The following is an 8,819-nucleotide window of genomic DNA, read 5'->3' as shown; positions in this document are numbered from 1 at the left end:
AGAAGGCTGTTAGCATCTCTGAAAGAAACGGACACAAGGCTGTGATTTGACCTTTCTCACCTCCAGTTTTTCTTACCTCACCCTCCTCTGGTCGCCTAGATGCTCCTTCCTATGCGGAGGAAAGACGTGAGCTTATCCTCCTAAAAGTTGCTACTAAGTCAAAGAGGGGAAGAAAATCCGAGGACGTTTGTGGAAACCTTGACATAAATGATCGCGGGTCCGAGGCTGCAAATATATTTTCCGAGAGACTCTGGGGGAGGTACAACATTTCTTAGTCTGAAAACCTGCGGACAAATTATCTATGAGGACAATGCACCTCATGCACATTTTGCCCAGGAAAAAAAAATGTGTTGTAGGTGGAGTGGTGGGGATAGAGTGGAGAGCAATTAAGGATCACCTCAAAGATTTACCGCACACTGGTGACATTTATTGTTTAAACATTTAAATGAACAGTGTCCACGTCTTTAAGAGTCAACAGTGGTCTCAGGACTTAGGGGGGATCCTCGTTGAGTGTGTTCATACTTTACAGTCTTCCCCCTGGAACGGGAGTTTAAAGATACAAGGCAATTAGAAAGTAAAGAATTTTTGTGACCCTGCTCACTGCCGCCCCTGGCACTGTCCCTAAATCGTTCTTTGCAAAATAGTCTTCGAGGTCACTCACCTTTGGATAAAAGGTTTTGCCCTTTGCTAGGGGATGGAGGGATTCCGAGAAGACTTAGGGTAGGGGAGAGAGGGTGAGCAGGGAGGAGATTTTCCTGCGATTCCCATTAGGAATTTCAAGGATTAAAACCTCTGGAGTAGGTTTACCAGACTTTTAGAAGACAACCTGGATTTGCATTTATTTTGCGTGAACACTAATGAAAGGCAGGTTCAAACGGGCAAGAGAGTTTATGTAGAAGAGGACAGTGGAAGGTGTGCGCCGCGAATTCCCGGCTGTAACTTTCCTGGAGGTTTGTTACGATGACCGAGGACTAACAAAAGCCAGCCCAATTCAAAATAAACGTGTTTCTATGGAGTGAGACCGTTTCTTTTTTCAAAGTTCGTGAAATGAAACGTTCCCAAGAAGTGCAGTTTCCGAGTTTTACAGGAAGGGAGAAAACACTAGCAAGCTTTCCAAACCTTTATTCAGGGGCTGTTTGTCTCTGTCCATGGTGCTAATTCTTGCCTCCTTCTCTTGTCGGGTCGCCAGGGCTTAAACTCGTATTGGTGTAAATTTTCTCCACTTTCCCCCCCCTTGTTTTGTAAGCTGTGGAAGTAAAGTTGACATGCTACTTTAAGAAGATTAAATAAGAGTAATCAGAAAGTTTTATAATACCTGTATTTCTCAGGCAGGTATTAAACTATCATATTTCCAATATTAGGAACCACAACCCACCACCAAACAGTCTGACAAACCAACACAGAATGTTTTTATTTATCTGGGAGGGTATACTGTTTGAAATTATTGCCCGAAACTAAATAATGTGAATTAATTTACTTAGATTTATGTACTTGCTTTATTTACTATTTTTTAAAGAAAGAGTTACAAGTAGTTTTCAGTGCCCTTTATTATGAAACGCTAAAATCACTCCCTCCCCCATCCGTAGGAGAACTAATGCAAGAGAGTTATTTATCCTAGGCGATATCATCCACAATAATTTTATGTATTGATGTGAATGTTCTTTTATAAAGAAACATTAGAAATGTCATCAATTGAATTCATTACTTTTTCGGCTTTGAGAACCTTTTAAATTTTATTTTATTATTAGTATTTTTTGCCACTTTATCCACAGCAGACTTTTCCCCAAAGCTCTCATGAGTCTCAATCTTTCCTCTTTCCTGCTGCAGTTCAAAATAATGCCAAGGACTTTGAAGAGATGTCAGAGCCAACATGACTTAAGCATACCACAGGTGTCTTTTAAATGCTTTGCTAATGCAAGTTTAGATGCTGTGGATAATTCTTTTTCTTAACTGTGAATGAAGAGAGGCTGATCACATATTTACTTCCTGGGGACTCAGATGTTTGTACATAGCCTTCATTAATTGCAAGATAGTATATCTTAATGATTCAAGCTATGACACTGAGTTTCAAAGTGAAATCTACATCCAGATATTACCTGTTTTAAAGTAACTGTATTCTGTTTTTATTTTTAGAAGTTGGAAAAGTATAGGTTGCTTACGATGCATCTATTTTAAAGTTTTTAAATTTAAAGAAAACATTTGTTTGATTGAGGAAGTAAACTAGCATTTTAAGATAATTTCTTGAGTAATTTAAGTCCATTTTACTCACATAGAAAAGACAAGCTAAGGATGATAGTATTTTGAAAATATTTGCTTTTCTGTCCCCAAAGACTGAAAGGATATATATAGAGTCTACAGAAAATAGCATTTGAATGGACAAGTTTACAATTTTGCTTATAATTTCTTTACATAACACACATGCTAGATTTTCATCGCTTCATACCATCCCCAGCTTTCTGTATCCCCTTTTCCTTTTGGAAAATACAACCACTACAATATACCAGTTTTCTTGTGGATAAAAACATGCACCAAAAAATTAAAAGTATTAGTTCCCACCCAGTTTTAGGACACTTACATAAGAATAAAGATTTTTTTTTCAAAATGATAAGATTACAGGACCACTTGCACTCAATTCAATATTAAGGGCATGGTAACAAGGTGAAAAGAAAATTCATTTCATAAATAAGTTTGATCAAATCAAGTAGCATTTTACTTTTACTCAAATTGTATTTATTTATGAGTATGTCTTTGTGTTGAACTAAGGGTGAAGGATGACAACAAATCCAATCTTCAGTTACTACAGATGTTATAGGTGAGATGGAGTTAGTTTTTCCCCCAGCTCCTTGACTCCATTTCTTCAAACTGCTTTTCCTTTCTTCCTGCCAAGAGTTTTACCTAGGCCTAGAGAATAATTTTATGTTGAAACTAAGACCCTCAGGAGCTGTTGTTATATAAAAACTAGGGGATAGGAGCTTGATAACTGTAAATGTTAATTGTAAGATAACTTATAGGTTCAGGCCTTCTTTCTGAAACCCCAGTTATTGTAATGCAAAGTAAGAGAACTCTGACATTGTTATGCGGGCTATATGGGAGATAAACAGGTCTTCTATTCTTTGCCATTAATCATTTATAAACACTCAAGGACACTCTCAAGGAACACTGATTTACCTTACTCCTCGCTTCCAAGTCATTTTGCTCTGGGACCATCTATCCCTTTCTCTTCCATGAGACCCCATCTTGCTGCAACCTCTGACTCTTACCTGTGCCTTCTCTTTTCCAGTATCCTCAAAGATAGCCATTAGAAGTATATAAGCAGATAAAAGAATTCCTTTCAGAATGGCATGTGCCTCTAGAGAAGATATATTATATTGTTTAAGAAATGTAAGTGTACTGTCTAGGAAGCTGGTGCTATCTTTGAAGACTGAAAGAAGAAATTCTGCCTGGAAAAGAACAGGGCAAGTGAATATTATCTCTACTTATACATTGAGACGATCCTGAGTACCTCAATTTCACTTGGAGGAAGAAATAAATATCATGAATAAAACTACATTTCAGCCTCCTGACTGTTATTAAAATATGGGTTTGTAATAAAGCAGAAGCATTGATTGCACTTGGCCATCTGGTTAACTTTCTAAACCCTCAGAGAAAGAGTCCTGATAAAGGTTCAACTATCTTTACTATCAACAAATGCATGTGTGGCCCAAGCAATATACTGCCAGCAAATACAGGAATATCTTGTTCTAATTTTATATACAGTTGCTCTTTTTGAGAGTTATCATATACCTCAAGTGAAGGACCTTAGCTGAACTCAGCACCTCATTTCCTGGAGAGGATGCTTATCTTATACTTTTTTATTCTATCATGTAGTGAAAGCTAATTCAAACTGTGCAGCTTTATCTGAAAACATTTCTCACTTCATTCTTATCCTCTAAAAACGCTTTAAACATATGCCAAAAAATTTGCAATATGGTTATAATAAAATAAAGACATACGATTGCCTAATATCTAATATATAATACTGGAACACAAATCGAAAAAGGCATGCGGGCAAGTAATGGATGTACATTCATCCCTTTCACTCAGATCAAAGAGACGGAGCTCTCAATGACTCATACATACCGGACAGAGTTTAATGTTATAAAGAAATATGCCATAGATGCAGCAGTGATGGCAAAGAAAATGAATCTTTCCGAACCAGAAAGATTTAAGAGGAAAGAAGATCGTGCCATATCGCAAACTCTGATAGTACAGTTCCAACCCTCCCACGTTGCTCTCTCCCCATCTCCTTTTGCTTTTTGCTTCTTGCATTTCCCTTCGCCGCCAGTGTTAAGTGTGTACCTCCCCGCACAACTTACCTTGAAACGGGACTCCATTGAGCTCTCGAGAGTGACACAAGCTCCTAGCCAATTGCATCACGCGGCCTTGCCTGGGCGTGTTCAATGAGAGCATCTGGACCAATCAGAATTCTGGGCCGATGAGCAAGTTACGTTGTGGCGCGACTCGGCGTATACTTCCGCGCGTGCTGCCCGGGATAGGAGCCTGGCAGAGCAGCTGCACACCCGGCAGTGCGGAGGCAGAGAAGGGGTTGGTGATACGGTGCTATAAATCTGTGGTCCAGTCCACCTCCCTTTTAAGACGTCCTCCCCCCTTATTTCTGTTCTCACTTAGAGATGCAGCAGCTTACTCCTGTAGCGACCTACTAAAAAGCAACAAGGAGAAAGACATCGTCTTTTTGAAAAAACGTTCTTTCTTCTCTTTTCTTTGTTCCTTGGTTTGTTTTTCTTGCCCCTTTTTTGTTTAGTTGAACGGCAATAGGAGGGTAGTCTCTCCGTCTTTTTAAACTCTCTTTTTTTAAGTTTCCCCTCCCCTTTCATATATTTTTTTTCGCCATATCTTTTAGTATTGGACTTTGGGGTCGAAAGCATTTCTTTTTATTTGCTTCTTTTAAGCCGAGCACAGTTTAGGTTTCGTGCTGTCTTAAGAGAACTATCCAGCAGCTTCTTGCTCATCCTTATTGGGAGAACTGCACCGTTACTTTAAAAACACACATACACAAAAACCTTAAGGGAGAAAGGTAAGTTTCGGTTTGGTTTCTTTAATCATTAGTTGCAGCGATGCGCTGGCAAACCCAGAAAACCTGTAAGTGAGCGGAATACAGAATATGAAGTTAATTGCACATGTTTGTCTCATTTCAAAGCTACTGCTCTGCTTTTAAATTCTAGAGAGCTAGACGAAAAGACGGTGGACGCATGCTTAACGTACTGAATATTCACAAATGTCAGTAGCAGAAACTTAAGCGGTAAATGTGGCCAGGGAAGAGGAGGGGTACAATGGGAGACTAGATGTTGAGTGAGCTTCAGGATTGAGGTTGGAAGTTCATTTCGTGGGAAAAGAGGGATAACTTGGGTGTTGGGGGATGCATGCCTCTACTTTGCAAAGCAAAAACCGAAGGACCGGAGAGGCTTTAGTATCATTAAGCGGAATCAGAAGCCTGAACTTGCAGATTAGACCAGCGAAAACCCCAGGCTTAATTGCATTAACCAGATAGCATGTGCTTGGGAGATGGGATTGCCAGATGGAATTTAGATGCTGCACCAGGCAGCTGAGTTGTAGTTGACTGAAAAAAGTACATGCCGCCTGAGGGCTGGGGCTGGGCTGGGGCTGGGGTGGTTAGAAGCTGTCAAAACTCATCATTACTAGGTACGCGGGCTCTAATTCACCGACGCCAGTTACCATAATTCAATTGTAATAGACGATAGCCAATTTGGGGGCGAATTCTTAAGCCTGTGCCGGATATGAGATTCCCTTTGTTCAGAAAAGCGTAAATAAGATCCTTGGAGCTGTGTCTGTGAAGTGGCGGCTGCCTGGGAGCCTCGCTGTGTTAGACGCTGGGAAGTGGATTCCAAGCCCTGTCCTTGGTCCTACGCGGCTGCCTTCGCCTTCAGGGCGAAGGGGAACCCCTTCGCAGCCTAGAGGCTTCGCAGTCACCCCAGGAGCCAACTCGGCCACGTATCCTTCACCCCCTTCTTGTTGCCCCCTCCTTCCTTGAATAGCTATTGTTAAACTGACGCCAAGAGAAAGATGGTTGGGGACGAGAAGCTGGGCCGAGAGGCACACGCTTCGTTTTAACTTTTGTGATTTCTCAGGGTTTAGGAGAAACCAGCTGGCTTTCTAATGCAAAAAAGAGAGAGTCCAGGATAGATGTGGGAAAGGGGGAAGATGTTCCCGGGGCGGGGAGGCCGGGAGGGGGCGGTGGTGGAGAATAGAGGTGCTGGCTTTGCCCAAGAGAAGTTTAAATTATTTGCACGAGGGGGTGTGGGTGAGTGTGTGCGTGAGAGCGCTCCTTTGGTCCTTGAGAGGCAGAGGATGGGAAAGGTACAAAGCCAGCTGGGTTGTTAATTTCTCACTGCTCTCCACCGCACCCACCCTCTGGGTTTGAAAAGCCAACACGCCTCCAGCCTTTTCCGCACGACTCTGCCAAGGGCGTTGGGGGCTAGCCATGGCAAGGTGGCAATGCCCACCATGAGAGTACCGCGGTGTGGCCATTGTTGCTTAATTTATGCCCAGCACGTTGTTACGTACCCACCTATTTCACGTCTGTGAAGAATTAATACGAAAGCAGCACAACTGTGGCAAATTGAAGGTTGAATACATTCTCCGTTTTCCATTTTCAAGTACCAGTTTGCGAAACTGATGTCGAGACTGGGGGTTTTCTCTCAGAATTACCAGTTGCAGGTCTAGCTTTATCGTGGGGAAGGTGTGAGAAATAATCAGCCCTTTAGTATTTACTCCTAACACTGCTGGTCCTGGATGGATGTCTCCGTACTTCCTCCCCACCTCCCCCCAAAGCAAAGATGCTCTCCCCTCCCCCACTTATGCACAAACATCCCCCCTTGGTTGAGATTCTAATCCTTCATCCCTTTTCCACACCCCTATTTATAATACCCATCCTCTGGGTGGTGGGGTTGAGAAAGAGATGAATATGTTTTATTTCCTAGGCCGATGTTGTTAGTTGCAACTTATAAAACGTGGGCTTAAAATGAAAAGGAAACAAAAAAGTACAGAGCGGACAACAGTAACCAGATAAATCATTTTCCTAATTGGAAAAAAGAAATCAGTTCCTAAAGGTCAGGAAAAGGTGTTCCTGTTTTAGGGAATGGTAGAGTAGGAAATGTGTTTGGGTCAGTAAGACTTCCTCGTAAAATGGCTTCTTGAGATTTGTCATAGTTAGAACAAATAAGTCTGAAAAAAAGAGCAGTGCTTCTAAGAGGTTTTTTATGGGATTAAAAAGAAATGAACTATTTCCCTCAGTTATTGCTGCCATTCCCGGAGTGTGTCTTACAACAGGCACTTCTGCTTCCTCTTCCTTCTGAAGCCAGCTGCTTGGACACCTTGCTTTGTATAGCTAACCTGTTCTGCAGTTCTCCTCAAAAACACAAGGACTGTAGGCAGAAGTGGTTTGGAAGATTTGGGGAAGCCAGAGAGGTCTCCCTTAACTTACAGAAGTCCGCTTCAGGATGTAGAGCATAAGGCATTCTAAGAGTTTTAGGCTTGGGTTAGCCATTTAGGTAGGCCCATTTATGCCTACTGTTTGGAAACGGGCCTTTTTAGCAATTGCACTAGCCTGGGACTGGAATATTATAATTAACTGTTTAAGGGAGGTCAAAGAGGCACTGAGGCTTTGAGCTGTTTTCCCCCAGAACCAGTACAAAGTCAATAAAGGTCATTTAATTGCAAATTGGATTTGGGGTGACACAGAAATGCTCATATAGAATCAATTGGCTATTATTCCCGGTGTCCCCAGTTTGGGTCCCCCAAATTGAAGGATGGCCTGTTTCCTTTTCCACGGTGGTTGAGTCCCCTATTTTTTTAAGCGTGATTTGACTTTGCCCAAGAGAGCAAATTTGTCTCCCTCACCCTTGCCCTGGGTTAGAGGAGTCCTCCTCCATCCCCCCTGCCCCGCCCATCACATGGTGGGGGGGAGCGCTGGGCGCCCTTAGCGGACCTTGCTGCATTAAACCGGCATCATGCCCTTGAAACTGTAACCTCGGTCACGTTCTTGTGGCGACTCAGTCACCCACTGTTCAGGTCTTTTCTCTTACCTCCTGTGATTTCAGGTAGGTATGACAGGTGATCTTTTAAAATGTATATATATATATGTGTATATACATACACATATATATTTGTGTGTGTGTGTATGTATGTATATATCTTTTAGAGAGAACGGTTACAACGGAAGCCTTTGCAATGAAAAATAATAATAATAATGAAACCCACGACAGGTGCTCTTGAAATTAAGCGGTCGAGCAGGTGTTAAAACGTGCTACAGCGTATGACTCGGTCAGCTTTGACTCCCAGTTGTGGGCCTGGGGGGCTGAGGACCCACACAGGTTTTCCTGGGGGAAAGGGATGGAGCCCGGTGTGGGGGGAACTGACCGAGGCAAGACAGCGATGGGACGCCCCCTTGGTGAAGAGTTAGCCATTTCCGGACCTGTGGGGGAGCTGGAAGGATGCGGCGCTTGCACAGTACAAAATTTCTTACTTTGCATTTGAAGCAGAGTATAGCACCCCGCACAGGTACTCTGGGCTTATTTAAACGTCAGATTCCATTTAGATGCAGAGAGGGACAGTGGGGGCTAAGTCTAGTTTTCCATCGAGGGACAGGAGCCTTCGGCTGTGAAGTAGAGAATAAAAAGAGCCTTTTAAACTGTTCTTGACAAATATGTGTATATATTATATACTTTGAAATACTCCTTTAAGGCACGTTCTAGTCGCCCTGACTCTCCGTTAGCGCCCAGAGCTTCGGGGTTTGCAAACTT

At 42.4% G+C, this 8,819-nt stretch overlaps 1 protein-coding gene and 1 long non-coding RNA gene across 3 annotated transcripts in view; one reads left to right on the top strand and one right to left on the bottom strand.

Moving 5' to 3' along the window:
* Nucleotides 1–415: 415 nt before the first annotated feature.
* LOC102492635 (uncharacterized) lies at nt 416–4,461 on the bottom strand. The gene is made up of 3 exons (XR_333770.1): nt 4,356–4,461; nt 1,120–1,246; nt 416–537 (listed from the first exon to the last, which is right to left on the bottom strand). It is a non-coding gene; the product is annotated as an uncharacterized LOC102492635 (long non-coding RNA).
* Nucleotides 4,462–4,521: 60 nt separating this feature from the next.
* ELAVL2 (ELAV like RNA binding protein 2) overlaps nt 4,522–8,819 on the top strand; it is a 161,907-nt gene continuing 157,609 nt past the window's right edge. Inside the window, exon 1 of one of the 2 annotated variants that reach the window (XM_027769786.1) lies at nt 4,522–5,074. The gene's annotated coding sequence lies outside the window, so the exon portion shown is untranslated. The remainder of the gene's footprint in view (nt 5,075–8,819) is intronic. The other variant, XM_014585785.2, reaches the window with a different exon arrangement.

Source organism: Tupaia chinensis, unplaced genomic scaffold (assembly GCF_000334495.1).
Source record: "Tupaia chinensis unplaced genomic scaffold, TupChi_1.0 Scaffold000093_1, whole genome shotgun sequence".
Classification (NCBI taxonomy): Eukaryota; Metazoa; Chordata; class Mammalia; order Scandentia; family Tupaiidae; genus Tupaia; species Tupaia belangeri.
Note: the sequence above shows the minus strand (reverse complement) of the source record. Positions and strands in the feature narration are given on the sequence as shown.